Here is a 16,138-nt window from a genome sequence, read left to right on the forward strand (position 1 = left end):
CAGCTGGATGGGAGCGGGGAGGGGGGGCAGTGCATCTGCCAAACAGCTGGACTGGGAGAGGAGGAGGCACAAGTGCCCGCGCGGCACAGCTGGATGGGTGTGGCCAGTGGCGCAATGCATTTGCTCCGCAGCTGGATGGGGGGAGCGGTGCATCTGCTACACAGCTGGATGGGGGGCGTGGCGGCAGTGTCTTTGCTACACAGCTGGATCGAGAGGAGGTGTGCCCTGGCATCTGGCAAACAGCTGGAGGGGTGAGGTACCAGTGCGTCTGCTACACAGCTGGATGTGGGGGGTGGGGAAGTGTGCCAATGCATCTGCGGAACAGCTTTTTGGGGGGTGATGGCACACTGCACCTATAAAACAGCTGGATGGGGTCAGGTGGGCAGTGTATTTGTTACACAGCTGGGTGGGAGGGCAGATAGGCTGGTGCATCTGCCAAACAGATGGGGGGGGCGCACCTGTGCACATGCAGAACAGCTGGATGGGGTGGGGGGAAAGGGCCAGTGCATCAGCCACACAGCTGGGTTGCACAGGGAGAGGGGAAATGAAGGGACCGCTTCAGTAGAGGCTCATTCATTGCTCCAGTAGCGTTAGGCAATGCACTATTAAATCAGCCATAACTAAAGTCTCCAAAAGGCTCAGCCATTAGCAAAGGCATGGTGCCCTCAGCACACAATCCGATCCCAGCCTGAATCAGAGAGGAGAGACATCCCTGCAGATGGCTCCTCCTGTCTAGTTTTACCCATCCCGGGGGATGGTGTTTCTACCCGGTTCCCTTGGGAAACTATTTCATACACGCCTCTGCCAGGAAGTCAGTCCTGATGACTGGCTTAGCTCTTTCCTTTCCCTGGAGGCTCGGACACAGCTCATCTCTAGTAGGACTGGACCTGGACTCTGCACCCACTGCTTATTTTACCAAGATGAGCACATCTACTTGAGTCCTGGCAAGGGCTGGTTGTGACTAGATTGGACAAAGCCGGGGCAGAGATACCCAAGCTTAGCCACCTTATCTAAACAGCATACTTGAGCAAAGGCCATGGAAATCACAGCCAGGGACAATGATTATAGTTATGTGGGTGAGGTCTCAAGGATGTATTAGGGGTCAGCCTAGGTATTCACAAGGCCCTGTCTGGCATGGAAAGCTATGGCTATGATGAGCCACAGATGAGAGAGCTTAAGGATACACAGAGCATCAGCCCATAACCAAAGCAGTAGAGGGGGATCTGAATCCATGCCTCGAACCTTTGTATTTATCTACTTAGGCATGCAACAAAGTCACCGTCACTAGAAGTCTCTAAATCCAGACCAAGTATCTTCCTAAGAGACATGTGCCAGTGCCATCCAGAAGAGCTCCACGCTGGATCTATGGAGCATGCCACAGGAGATACCAGTAATGATAGATGGGAAAAACAAGGACCGGTTGATGTGACAGGTTCGACCTTTGTGCAAAGCAGCCTGAGAGAAATGCAGGGGTCTGGATGGTCTGGAGTTAGCCCTGGACTGAAGGACGCTGGCTGGACTCCATGACTGAAGACTGCATAGAGCTGGGATTAGCCAGACTGAGCAAAGCACCAAGAATGCTCTCGTATTGCAGGCCGGCCAGCCCAGGCCTCCAAGCCAGCCTCGACAGACGAGACAGACAGCAATGCAGGAGAAAGGTCAGGGACACTGAAGCCCAGCCAGCTTCCATCCATGGGGTGGGCTGTCTCCTGTACTCTGATGTGCAGCCAGTGGGCTGCACCGGCAAGGATAAGACTGTCTCGGTGCTCATGTTACTCATAGGCAGCGATGATATCAAGCTCCCTGCATCTTCTGGTTTCTGGCTGCCCCCGCGAGCAGCAGGAAACCAGGGAAACAACTGCTTGGACCTGGTCCCACCCCCAGTGCAGGAAGTTTACACATCAGCACATGGCCCGTGGATCAGGGCACAGCTAAAGCTGCGGAGTGGAGATGGCTCCTGGGGCTGGTGGCCTGTAGTTCCCATGCCTGGCCCTGACACCAGCATGAATCAGCAGTTGCTTTGCTAAGATCCAGGGGATTTCCCTGTAGAAAAAACAAAGAAAACAGGAGAATCAAGCCAGGATCCCACAGGTACCTCACTGACATACAGGAGACCAGGCTCCATCCAGCATGTCCCTTTAGGTGTGAATGGTGTGCAGTGGAAGGGGCTAGGAGCAGGCACTTGAGGGCTTTTGGAGCAATTATTTCCCATTTGTAATGTGGATGCACTGATTTCTACTGCGCCGATGCCTCTCCCAGCACACTCCACACCCAGGGAAGATTCACTCCTCAAACCTCATTCTTACCCCACTGCTCAAGTGGATGCAGTATTAATTCAGAGCTCCCAAAACAGAAGGGCTCCCCAACTCAGGAACAGGGTGAGCTTGACACCCATCCACACCTGGTAGCTAGCCCTGCAGGTCTCTGCTTCCCCCATGTTTCCTTGGTGCTAGTGGGACACCCAATGCACGGTCAATCCAGCTGGACTCGAACCAGGGAACTTCAGGGCTAACGTCATGAACAGAAGCAGCATGAGCTAGAGCCCAGCCTCAATAGCAAGGCATCCTAGCAGCTCATATCCTCTGTAGATCACTCCAGAGGCCTCCCGTACGCATTGCATTAAGTAGCCCCTTCCTTCACCATCCATCACTGGAGCAGCACCCAACTCTCTGGAGGATCCCCCATATCACTAGGGCTCAATGACCTTGCAGTGCCCCAAGGTGACAGTGCTGCACACCCAGGCATCCTGCTACATGGCAGGGCGATATATATACTGTAAATAGTCACAGGAATGTTAAATAATAAGCATTCTTGCCTTGCTGCCATGCACAAGCACCCTCTCTCCACCCAGTAGCCAGTAACACCCACCCCAAGGCAATGACCAGCTGGACCGGCCTGTACTTGGGTGCGGAAATGGCTCGGATATTTCAGTCCCTCTCTACAGCTAGACACACATGAAGCCAAACTCAGTTTGGAGCTCCCCTGACACTCTTGGGAGAACAAGACAGATGAGGGGGAACCAGCGAGGGGCTGCATCTCTTTGGGTCCCAGCATCAGGACGTGCAAGGGAAGCAGAACACGGGCACGGGGATGCAGCACAAGCCACCTGCAATCCCTGCTCAGCTTCTGATGTGGGTGGGCTTGGATCAGACCCACAGGAAGACGTGCACATTCAGCGCCTCTTAGCCAAGAGAGCATTGCATGGGGCTGAAAGCTGCTTCCCCCAAAGAGAAACCCCTGGAAGGAGGCAGGAATTGGGTCACAACCTGCTCCAGTCAAGGGCTGCCTGCCTCCTCCTTGATGCAGAGGCATTCAAGGCATGCCGGGACTGAAGCTGGCCCACTGTGCCGTGATGGCTGTAGCAGCCAGTTTGGCACCTGGAGGGGCCAATGTGGGAATCTGAAGGTGCTGGAGAGAGACGGCCTGGCAGCCAAGCCAGTATCTGCTGACTCCGCCAGGGCTGCTGAGGCTCAGGGATTGTGGTGTGAGCTCTGGCAGCAAAGCCATTAGTGAAGCAGGAAGACGAGGGCAGAACTGAACCTGGGCAGAGGTACCGCTGCAGGGAGAGCAAGGGGAGGATGTTGCCTCTGGCGTCTAGCAAGCAGGAGGGAAGCAGGGATCTCGGGGAGAGTAGGGGGAGCCGCAGGCGTTCAGAGGGCTGTGTAAGAAGCCAGCCAAGCAAATGCACTAAACCTCAGGCAGCTGTTCCTGAGAAGCCATGGAGAGTCCAGAGGACAGAGGGACAAAAGCCGTCGTGAGGCTGCCCCTCTGAGAAGGGCTGCCCCTCTGATCCAGGCAGCAGTCGCTGTGTCCGGCTAGCTCAAGCCTTAGCCAAACCGAGGAGCAAGCTGCAAAGTTGCTACCAGAACCACAAGCAATAAGCGGCAAGGGTGTCAGTGGACCTGATCCACCCAACTGGGATCTACAGGAGTCTTTCCACTGACTTCTGCCCCAGGAAAGCACATCTTCCCAGCCAAGTTTGGGGCCCCATAGCAGGCCCTACACATATTGCAAGGGACTGGGACTGGGTTCTGCAAGAGCAGGGGGAGTTCAGGGCTAACGTGAGCAACTGTGTGGGTCCCTCCACGTCCACCCCAGTGCTTACGGTGTATTGTGATGGAGGAGCCAGACCTGTGCTCAGGATTACGGGAATTGTAGAAAGCAGCACAGCCCATGGGTAGCAGCAGGGAGGCTGGCATGAATTCAAGCCCCCCTGGGGCTGCTCTCAGTTCTGCAGGGATCTCTTTGGCTCCTGCATAGCCCACAGTCTGGGTGGGACAAACAAAAGCACCTTTTTCGCCTCTTCCCTCACTGTGTTGCACCTTCTGTGGTCTTGCGGCAGCTTGGGAAAAAGTCTGTCCCTTGATGTAAAGAGGAATAACCACAGTAATGGAGGGGTAATTGCATTTGAAGTCCAGTAAAGCATTTGACAGCATCTCTTGCAGAATTAACTCCAATTGGCCTGGACGGCTCATAGATTAAAACCCAGCTGAAGGAAATCTAATAGGAAATCTTAGTAGCAACCAACAGTACACAGCAAGTGGGGAAGGAGTCTGAAAAGATTCAGAGTCAGCTCCAGCCCATGGGTAGCACTGGCTCCATCCTGGGAGTTAGAGATGGAAAAAAAACCCCTATTGCCCCAGCTTTATTCATTACTTGGCATTTGGGAGAGCAGGTTCTAGTGAAAGCATGGACAGACAGGACAATTTTACTGGTGTACTTGGTATTACACTGGTGTCAAAGCAGCAGTGCACAGACTAAGCAATCATTCAACTGAGGTAACTTCGTTCAATTCAATTACCCTTGAAGAAAATGGGGCACAATGCAAAGTTACACTGGTTTAGGATTTGTCTGTCCACATGCATCCCAGGGTAGCCAGTTGAAGGAGGTACCGTTATAACTGCTTATTGTGCGAGTTGCTGCACATTCCTACGGTTAGTGACATTTGCACCTGTGTCCAAAACCAATGCCAATTACCCTGGGGAATGGTTACATCTGTCCATGCCCGGGGAGTCAGAGGGACTGGAAGCCTGTAAATTCCTACATTTTGGAAGATCTTCCCCAAAGCAGATAGCGCACATTTTCCAATGCTCCATGGAGGAGCATTTCCTGACACTATAAAGCCAGACTTAACATCTTACCTTTGTAGCCTTCAAAAAAGACCAAGTCTTGGGAATTTCCCACGTTTTTCTGCCTCTCTGAAGAGGAAATGCAAGGTGTAAGTTGATTACTTAAGCTGAATGTGTTAATCAAAGCAATTGCAGGGACGTTTGGAATTGAATCAAACAGCGGTTTAGTCATTTATCCCCAGGGTTCTTCCCTTTTATTTTATTGTATTTTATACGGGTCATTTGGCAGTCCAAGCAGCACTTCGGATAATCAAAAGATATTTCCTCTTCGAGATTTTATTTGTAATTACAGATGGGCAGAAACCAGTCTTGGACCCTGTCCAAACCCCTTCTCATTTTGGGATTATTGCTTGCTTGCTTTTTATTCTTTAAATCAGCTAAAAATCCTTGGACTCGAGCTGCAGTGGCTCTGCGAGGGATGGAGAACAAGAAGGGGCCCTGCCGCTATGCAAACCTGGGAATATGTGTCAGGGCAGTTGAGTTTGAACCCAGAAAAGATGTGCTTGTGGGTCAGGCAGGGGGCTAGAATTGATGAGCTCTGAGTTCAGTTCCTAGCCCTGTACTAAGCCCCCTGTGTAATCCTGGACTGATCATTTAGTTCCCAATCCTCTTTATTTCAATGAGATTTAGACAACTTCATTTCTTTGAGAATGTGGACTTGAATCTCTCGGTGCCTCAGTCCCCTGTGAAATGGGGATACAAGTCCCTTCCTCCTGCCCTGTGTTTAGCCTGCAAGCTCTTGGTCTCTCAGGCGGTGCATGAGTTCTTGGTGAAATAGGCCCCCGGTCTCAAATGGCGTACCCAGCTGCTATAGCATATTAATATTAATTCTTCCCTCTCAGATGGGGCTTTTCACCAGTAAATCGCAAAGCATGTTACAATGAATCATAGCAAAATAGAGCTGGTGGGAACCTCAGGTGGTCATCTAGTTCAGCCATGCCCAACCTTTTTGGTCCTGTGGGCTGGATGCGTGGTGCAGGGCTGGTCTGTGGGCTGGATCTTGTGTATCCGGTTGGTCTCTGGGTCTGATCCAATACAGTGTTGGCACGTAGGCTGGATCTATCCGGGTGGTCTCTGGGTCTGATCCAATACAGTGTTGACACGTAGGCTGAATCTATCTGGGTGGTCTATGGGTCTGATCCAATACAGGGTTGGCACGTAGGCATGATCTGATGTGTGGCCCCTGGCCTACCGCCCCATGCACCGACCTAATGCAGCACACTAATTCTGCCCACCACTCCCTTGCTACCAAATATCTGGACCCGTGAGGAACCCGCCAGGCAGAAGACATGGCTGTGAGGGTAGGATCTGGTTTGCAGGCCAGGGTTGAGCACCCCTGATCCGGTCCACCCTCTGCTCAAGGCAAGTTCATCCCTGTCTAAACCATTCTAGATAAGTGCTTGTTATTGAAAGGTCTGAATCATTAGCCCTTGCTGGGGAAACTGAGGCACAGAGCAGAGCCTGCTTCCTGGCAAGGGTGTCGAAAGAAAGTTAAAGACAGACAGACTAGGGGTTTTATTTTAAACCAACTGCACCCCAGCAAATTGAATTCCCCCCTGATCCAAGTGCACTGATTGCAATGGATGAATTTGGCCTCCCAGGCTGTGCTGTTATCTGGTGACTCAACAGTATGTTTTCTGTAATTAAGTTCCCTGTGATTATAGGTTATTTTTTCTTTGTGATCTAAGTCCGTTCCTCGCCTCAGGGCTTGAAAATGCGACACACGTTGTCTTAACCTCCCTGTCCTCATGGCCAACAACCACACCTTTTGCTGCAATGTGTTGGGCTGTGTCGTGTTCACCTGGGCTTCCCAGCAGGTCGACAGACCTGGTGAAACAGGGTCAGGCCAAGGAAATTCAGCTCCTCCCTGAAGGGAGGCAGGCAAAGCTGGGAATAAGTCACCTCTACTGTTTTGTTACAAACTTGTCTTAGTTTTGAAAGCTTCTGGTCTTGCATGTGCTACCAGTTGGAGTGACCTGAGTTATTATTACACACCCAGGGGTGCTGTATATGTACCCGGGGGTGCTCAGACATGGGTGCTATAAATAAGGCACCAAACTCCCTTGTTAGGATCTTAATAATTAGTTGGGATTCGGGGGTGCAACCTCCGCTGGTGAGGAAGAGGGCACAAGTGCAACCCTTAGAAAACCAGACCACTCGCCTGTAGGTATCTAAGTAGAGACCTAAGTGCGCAAGCTTGTTCCAGTGCCTAGAGACCCTGGCCAAGGCTGTGCTGTCAATGTGCATGTGTACAGTGTCCCACAAAGCTTGCAGTCTTAATCCACATGACAGCCAAAGGGTGGAAGGGAAAGAGAGGCAACGTGACCCATCCAAATTCACACAGCCCAATAGCTGGTTTAGGAATAGGCCTCCTGTACAATCCAGTGCTATAGTCACTGGGGAATACGGACATGCCCAGTCCAAGGCTTCTAGATTTGGAAATCCCATCCATAGCGCTCCTAGGTGTGTCAGGGTATTTTGAGAGAGAGAATAAAAGCAGCACCTTCCTCTAAGTCATCAAAACCTCACCAAATTGGCTTTGTTAGTTGGACTTCATATCCATTTACCTCAATCTAAAATGACAGATTTGGCTTCAACTGCTAATGATTCATTTACTTTGCATTTAGGCCCTCCCTTCCCTCTTCTAGTAGTATATTCTCCTCCTGAGCAGTCTGATGCAGCAGTCATGACTGCGTTGATACTGCCTTGTAGTTCGGGCTGGGGGAGGAACTGATTTCCCGGCTTGAAATGGTTTCCAGTTGAATGAAATCTTTTATTTCAAGTTGGGTTTTTTGGCAACTTTCCAAATGTATTTCTTTAAAAACCCCCAAAATGAAAAGCTGCTTCAAATCCAAATTGAACATGTACCTAATGCTGAAATGTCCAAATGAAATGCGTCATCTTGGCCAGAACGCCTGTCCAGGTTTTTTTCAGGCGACTAGTCACTGGAAGGAGTGCACGTTCCCACCATGACAGAACGTGAATTATCCCAAATTGCATTATTTTGGCAGAGGAAGCATTGGGAGGAACCTGTTTGCCAAGCGCAAACGGTTGCCCTTGTTCAGTCTTGTCATTGTACCAGACCCTAAATATCCACGGCTGTCAAGTCAGGCCTTTCTAGCTGGGGGAGGAATATGCTGGGCACAGAGCGCAGCACTTACAGTCTTCTGTTGAAACCAAGTTTCCAAGAAAAAGGCCTGTTCATTTTAGCCCCAGATGCCCTGGGTGCAATAAATTTCCCCAAATCCGGCTTGCAATTTCAAACCCTCTGAAATTCCTGGTGCACCGGGGACCGTGCCTCCAAACACCCCTTCTCCAGGAGCCCTCCAATGTTGCTGCAGTCTCCCGAGGAGGAAAGGCTATCGACCTCCTTCCCCTTCAAAATGCACTTATGATTAATGCCCTGATCTCTTTACAGGCTTCCTTTCCTCATGCAGACGCATCCTGATCTGCCTCCTGGATATGCGGAGCCATTTCCTCTGCTCATTTTTCTTCAGCTCTTCCAGTATTTACTTCAGCCATTGGGACCAGACCATGTGTGTTCGTGCCATGTCTATCTTTAGGCCAAATTACCTCACACCTTTTACCCAGCAATGGCCCACCTCTTCCACTGCTATTTTTACCACCTTCTAAATAAAGGTCCAGTCCAAAGCCCCTTATAGTCATGGAAAGATTTTGCTCTTGTTTTGGATCAGGTCCTAAAATATGAGGTTTAAAGGAAGTAGAAGTGGCCTGAAGGGTCCTGCTGCCTCCTGTCTGCCCTGGACTCTGCAGGTGGCATGTCCCAAGAGCAGGTGGCACTGCCCTTCATGGGGAGCAGGAGTGGACTAGGCTGGGTTGATTCAGTGCCATCTCTTGGCAGCCTCTGTTAGGCTTACTCCATCCAAAATCCCAAGGGAGGCCTGCAGCCTGCTTTGTTTTAAATGAGCTCCCGTGGGGTACCGCAAGCCAGACAGCAGCAGGGAGGATGGCTCTCTGCATTGGCACATGTCTAATCTGGGGCAGCACGGGAACTAATCTGGGAACTCAGACCCTTGGTGATCCTTGGCAAGTAAACTTGGGTCTGTGTATACCACATACTCACCCGCTCCCACTTGCATACCCCAGACCCAGAAGCTCTTCCAGGGTTGTCTCCTGCAGCTGCTCTCGGGACCTCAGTCTCCAGCATGCTTGAGAGCAGCCACGGCAAACACACTTAGAGCAGCTTGCCTACAGCCTTGACAGGTTTTGGTGCAAAGGGAAGGGGCATTCCTGACCTGCAATGTGGACAGACATGCAATGCCTCAGCCTCCTCGGCATTACTGTGAGGATATTGGCAGCCGTGTTGGTGTGAGACAAAAAGAAATGCAAAACTCGACAACTCTTGGTTCAGAGATGATGCCTTCTATTAGAGCAGCTAGGAAATCATCTTCCATGTTGCAGGGATGTATTTGGTAGCCATGAGGATAAGCACAGTCTAGGGCAGTAGGTGCTTAGATGATGTAGCAATGGGAAACCTCTGAGAGAAACAACTGAGTAGACACGCCAGCTTCTTGAAGGTGACTCTTGTCACCTTCCCCTGCCCCTTGCCCCTCTTTGTTCTATTTGCTTCTGCCTGTGCTGTGCCCCTTTGGGGTGTGAGATCCTCAGGGCAGAGCCTTTCCTTTGTTATTGTTTGCAATGGGTGATGTGCACCTAAAACATTATGCCTTCCCCCTACCACAAACACTGTCCTTATCTATTTCCCCAGCTACGATATCGAGGCAGATAGCAGACAGAAACGCACTATGGATGGGATCCTATTTCACCGTCACACCCCTCCCTTGCATGTGTGAAGAGGTGTAACTGCAGTTTTCGGCCCATAAGCACAGTTTGGGGTTCAATGTAGCTACACTTGCCCCATGCTTCTTTATTGAGCATGTTCAATGGGCCGTCTTGTGAACCACATAACTGCCCTGGGGGAGATACAATTGCCCAGTCGCATCCATAAGGGTAGGTAAGTCCTGGATCTTTCGTTGATGAAAGAAATGGAGGGGGAGAGGACAACCCTTCCACCTTTTAATCCAATAGTTGGGATCCTTGTCCAGGGAGCAGCAAAGGCCAGGTCTAGACCCCCTCGGTCAGAGGGATTTGGACCTGCTCCAGCCACCAGACCGCAGGCTAGGTGTTACCCAGAGCACTCCCCAGCCATCCTCTTGAAGTTGGCAAGGCTGGATGACATTTATTGATAGGACCAACCAGCGTGTGGACCCCACACCCTCTGAGCCCTCATCGTGCTGGTTATTTAGCCACTGATGCCCAGAAACACGCTGGATCTTTGCCTGACAACATTTCAACTCAGCGCAGAGAAGTAGACCATCGCTCCAATTGAACAGTATGGGTGACTCTCCCAAAATAGGGGTGCAGGGACACAGCTTCCCACCAGCCCAGTGCTGGCAGCTACAGCCCGCTTGGGCTGCAGAATGGGTCTAGGGTTGCCAGCCCTCCAGGATGGCCCTGGAGTCTCCAGGAATTTCATATAAATCTCCAGGACACTGCTCAGAGTCATACAGGAGATAAAGAACAGGGCACTCATTAAAATAAATATTAAATGTTGAGTTCGATTTATACAGTAGTCAAGTGGGTTTTTAAAATAGTAATGTTCATTTGCCTTCCTGACGTAAAGTCTATGCACTGTAATCCATAACTGATGTATGCAAGCATGCGGGCACATTTGGGTTGTGTGTCGCAGGCGTGTTGGCGTTCGGGAAACCTCCCAGAATAGATTCAGAGTTGGCAAACCGAAATGGGCCCCGATGGGGATAGGCCAGTCAGCCTCTCTCTATCACCCCTTTAGTGTTACCTCCAACCTTGAGGTGTGCTTCTGTCCTCAGTGCCCCTCATGGCGCACCTGAGGGCTGTTGTCCATGAGGTGGGACCATGCCATGAGCACATGCTGGGAGCCCCCATGGCTCTGAAGGGGCATGATCCCACACCCTCCCTGCTCGTGTTCCCAGCCCTCTTGAGCCTCCAAGCTCATGGAGGAAACCCAGAGGACCGAGCAGTGCCACTTTGCCTTAACACCTCCCAACTAATTTCCCATCAAATCCCCCTAAGGTGATCTACAGGTGCCTCCTCTGCCATATTCCCTCTGGTGAAAGACAGCCATGAAGGAAGGTGCCACAGCCATTTCTTTCAATAAAAGGGACCAGGGGTCCCTGCTTTCCCTCTGGATGATGATGGTGGCATCTCTCCCTTGTATCTAGTAGCTCAGGGGTTGGAGCCTCATCCAGGACGGGGTAGACGGAGGTTCAGTTCTCTTCTCTGCCTGGGGGATTCAAAGCCACATCTCTCATGGTGGCCTCCCAATGCAGGAGTGTGCAGCTACATCCGTGCAGTGCCAGGCGGCTTTGTCCTGCATCCTGACAGCAGGATGTTAACCTGGGACAAGCTGGTCAGATCCAAGAGAAAAGGACTCTTTGGGGATACTAGAGGAAAACAGAGGGCTACCCTGAAACATTTAGGGCAGCTGGTTGCTTTAGGCAGGGGGAACTGGCGGGCTCAGAGGGCTGAGAGGAGACCATGGAGCCCTTCACCGGCTCCCAGCCAGCCTCCTGCAGCCACAGCCAAAGCCCTTCCCGGTGGCCTCTGTCAAGGGCAGCAAGATTTGTGTCTCTAATCCATCACAACTGAAACCTTCAGGAGAGACTGGTCAAGGGGGCCAAACGTCTTCCTCACTCCTCAGCTGAGTTAACATGGAAGAGGTTTGCTCCACAGTGAAGCTCATCCGCAGGCAAAGAGTAGCACCCTCAGCTCCAGGTGAGGACACGCCACCTACTTCAAGGCTAGGCTCTACAGCCCTGTGCCTAGGCCTACACCTCCTGGAGTCATGTGATGAAATAAGTGTAACTAATACTTGCCAGAGTCTGCAGGGAGCCTGAGACAATTGCTCCAAGACATAAGAACTGCCCCATTCTCTATCCTGAGGTCACAGGCGAGGGTGGGAGGGTGGCTGGCTGGCACCCGCATGCCATAAATGCAGGTTTGGGAGTGCCATGACTACAAATGGCCTTAATTTGGCCATGAGCCTGTCCCTATTAAAAGAATGAAAGCAGAGAAGAGAGAGGGGGCAAGGGTGGGCAGATGGCGTGGAGAGACTGCAGAAAGAGCACCAAGAAAAAAAATGCAAAATAGTAAAGAAAAAAGCCCCACAAGTGTCAACACCAGGATCTTTCTTTGCCTTTCCACATCAGCCCGTATCCTTCAATACCAATATAATCGTTACGCCTTTATTAGCACCCCCATCAGCAAGATGGAGAGGGCTGGGGCTGTGAGAGCCACAGCATCCCCCAGCCCTGGCACCGGCGGGGAGGGAGCAAGGGAAGCCACGGGCTTGTTTGCATGGGAGGGAGCTGATGCAGCCTTGTGGCAACGGTTGGGGACAGATGCCACTTCTAACCCTTTTAAAGGGAGAGTGGAGGTTGTCAGGAGCCACAAGCAGTTGATGAAGTGGGTTGTTGCCTGCCAAAGCATGCAACTTTCTGAACCAGTTAGACCAGTGGTCCACAACCTTTTTATGCTCAAGGCACCCTGTTGGAAAATGTCAGCTCTTAGTTTTCACTTGATTTTGGACTACAGAAGAAAGGACAGAGCAATTCTTCTGTTGCAACGAACCCAGAAACAGCTCAACAGGGCAGAAGGGTTTTATCACTAACAATTCCTATTTTTCATCTCTGGGTTTATCTTGGAAATCATGTTTGCACACCTAACAGTGCTAAAAAGACATGGCACCCTGAAAGGATCTTGAGGCACCCTGGTTGCGAATCACTGAGTTAGACCCTAAGGTGCCACCTTGCCCTATCTTCTGCCCGATGTACAACAGGCCAACCACCTCTGAGCTTTGAGAGTGCAGCCGCTATGTCTGCAGGCTCCTGTAGTGATTTAAGTGAGCACAACTGCTGTAACTTTAATTCTGAATAAAGCAGAGTTAAAGGTACAACATATTTATTCCGCTTGAACCTCTATAGGAATGTGAAGACATAACAGCCACATTGTCACCGCTTATACCTGTATCCTTCAATACCAATATAATCATTATGCCTTTATTAGCACCCCCATCAGTGAGACATGGATCACCATGATTTCTCACCTCCCGGGAGTGAAGGGAGCAAAAAATATCTAGGTGTCAACCGTGAATTCACTGGGAAGTGCAGGAGGACACAATAAGCTTTGAGCTGATCACAAGCTTAGCCGGCACATGTGGATTTGTGCCACCTAAATTGGTTTGGGAAGCATTAGCCTGATACCGTGTCAGAGCACACGGCAGCACTATTCAGAGGCTTAATGAGAGCTGTGGGATCTTCATTAGCTTGAGAGCTGGTGGAAAGGAAGAAAAATCAATGGGAAGGTTATAAAGACCCAGTTGGGCAGGAGGAAGGGGATTCTTCAGCAGCACACTGAGATATTAGAAGTGAGACTTTTAACTCTGCAGCCAACACGGATCATGAGTCTGAGATGAGCAAGGAAATGGCTGCCAGTCCGATGTTATCCTTTGGGACAGTAAAGCCCAAAGAGGAGCCATTAGTGCAATGGATTATTGTACAGCCCTGCAGGCTGCCAGACACTTCCTAAGCAGCTGTAAGGAAGAGGTCTTTGTCCTGGAAAGTGGACAGTGTAAATTAGATCCACCAACCTGTGCCCTGGAGAAAGTCACTGAGGACCCAGCCCTCGCTTTCCCACAGAGCTGTTCATTCCTGTTGCTAATCTTGAAAAGGAAATGAAGGATGCAGTCGTCAAAAGTTGTTGTGAAGCAAGGCAGCTGCTGAGATAAAGGCTTATACTTTTTATTATTATTATTATTATTATTATTTCCAGGAATTATACATGGAAGCATTGCTTACACATTAAAAGTCATTGCAGGAAATCTCTCGTGGCAGAAAGCTGGCATTTTGTCTTATAACATGTTGTAGGCTTCTGGCTGGTGTGTGTGTATGTGTGCACGCGTGCATGCATGCATGTGCATGTGCACACTCATGCATGAATATGCGTGCCCTTTCCTCTCGACGATGGATATGGACAAACCACCAAAATGCAGTGAGTTAATCAGGGGTAGGGACTTCGTGTGAAACATCTGTCCACTCTAACCCCACATTAAATAGCACAGGGATGGAGGCAGCATAGCCCTGTTTCTAGAATAAGCTGCCTCAGTTTAACTTCCACTTCCCTCGGGGTAAGAGTGGGCAGATGGACAGTTATAGCACAAAACCCGCTCCATGGTAAGTCCTCTCAATGTTGATTCGCTGTGCTTTGTACATTTGTCCAAACTCCTGGGCTGTCTCATGCTAACATGTTACTCCCTTGGCTCAAGTGGGAGGAGATGTGCTTTAGAAGCACGAGGATCTGTGCTGGCGGCTACGGCGGCATTGTCAGTGGTAATTTATCCTCAGAGACTCCTGTGAGAGGTGGTGCACTCTCTGGCCCTGACCCAAAGCCCCTTGGCATCGATGAAAATGCTCCCATTGACCCTTGAATCCCTGCTGAAAGCTTCAGGGCCATTGGTAAAGGTGGGCAGGGGCAGTGCCAATATACCCCCTGACTGTTCCCTCACCCATTTGGGAGTGTGGTGAATCCTTCCATAGGGGGTAGGGCTTGCATTGCTCTCGGTTTGAAGCCCCCATCACCGTACAGCCCCATCACAGGGCTCAAGCAATGCAGAAGTCTCCCCATAAGCAGCAGAGTCTATTTTGGAGAGCAGCAGGCTTTTGGCACATAGTGATGCAGATAGTTGTTTGGTTGCTGGGACTGGGGTGGAAAGTGCAGAAGAGCAAGGAAGTGTTAGCAGTTAGCACAGAGAATTGTTTTAAGGGATGCATTGTGATAGAAGAGTACCAGGTAATACTTGTAACCCTTCACTAGTTGCAGGAGGTTTGTGAAAGGCTTCAGAGAGGTTGCTGCTCCTGTCCCTGAATGATGCAAAAAAAGTACGACCCGGACAAGGCAGTATGGACGGAGGCCTGCCAGAAAAGCTTCAATCAGATTAAAGAAGCCTTGTCAAAAGGGCCTGTTTTGACTGGTCTAGATTTTAACAAGACTTTCAAGATGAGCATGAATGCATCAGACACGGACTAGGGGAAGCATTAACGCAGGTGGCAGCAAGAAACGTCCCATTGCCGTCTCGAATAGGAAGCAAATTCCTTGTGAACAGAAGTATTCAGTATTCAGGGAGTGGTTTCTTGAGCAGAGATTTTTTTTAAAAAAAGCATTGCTTCATCTGGCAGAAGGGGACCTGGGCCACAGCACCAACCTGCATCCTGAGGAGAGACCTCGGAAAAGTGACTACCCAGGAAACGTGACTCATCCTGGCACCAGATCATAAAGAATCAGGGCAAGGGCTGGGAGCCCCCTGGTATGTAAGTAGGAGTTATGGATGAAAGGAGTGTGTGTTTTCCTAGGACAATGGTTCATCCATTACAATAGTGGAGGAAGGACCATGATATTACAGAGCACAAGGACTTGCAGGGAACTGGAAAGCAATGTAGATGCCTCAAACATAGAATTATTGAGCCCATATGAAGTCTAAATATCCCATGCGAGTCCAATTCAGTGGGACAGCTTGGATATCAGGAGGTAGGGAGCAGAACCAGAGTTAACACTCAACACGTTTGCACAGCACCTAACACGGAGAAGTCCTGATCTTTGTCTGCGGCCCCAGATATAACCACAACCATGAAATACAGTACACCTATGGTGGTGTCACCCATGCTTTCATTCTCGCCAGTGTGTGATAAGCCAGCTTCTCCTCCCTGTCATGCCAAGGTGTCTCCCACCCTGATCAGAAGGGCTTGGTCAAAGAAATGGCTGAGCTCTGTAGTAATCTGTGACTTGACAGCTCTGTCCCAGTCAGTAACCAGCATCATTCAGTCTACCCCAGTATTCCCAGTGCACCCTGGGGGACTAATATCAGGGCACCGACGATAAGCAGAGAAGTTCTGCTATTCCTGGGAAATAGGCCTGGGGTCATCAAAATCACTCCCTTTAGTGACATTGAGACT

General features: G+C 50.4%; 1 long non-coding RNA gene across 1 annotated transcript; it reads left to right on the forward strand.

Annotated features, from left to right (window-relative positions):
• The first annotated feature begins 42 nt into the window (after positions 1-42).
• On the forward strand, positions 43-10,715 carry LOC109283633 (uncharacterized). The gene is made up of 2 exons (XR_002090884.2): positions 43-251; positions 8,548-10,715. It is a non-coding gene; the product is annotated as an uncharacterized LOC109283633 (long non-coding RNA).
• Positions 10,716-16,138: the final 5,423 nt, after the last annotated feature.

The sequence above is a fragment of the Alligator mississippiensis genome, chromosome 1 (genome assembly GCF_030867095.1).
Source record: "Alligator mississippiensis isolate rAllMis1 chromosome 1, rAllMis1, whole genome shotgun sequence".
In the NCBI taxonomy this organism is placed as follows: domain Eukaryota; kingdom Metazoa; phylum Chordata; order Crocodylia; family Alligatoridae; genus Alligator; species Alligator mississippiensis.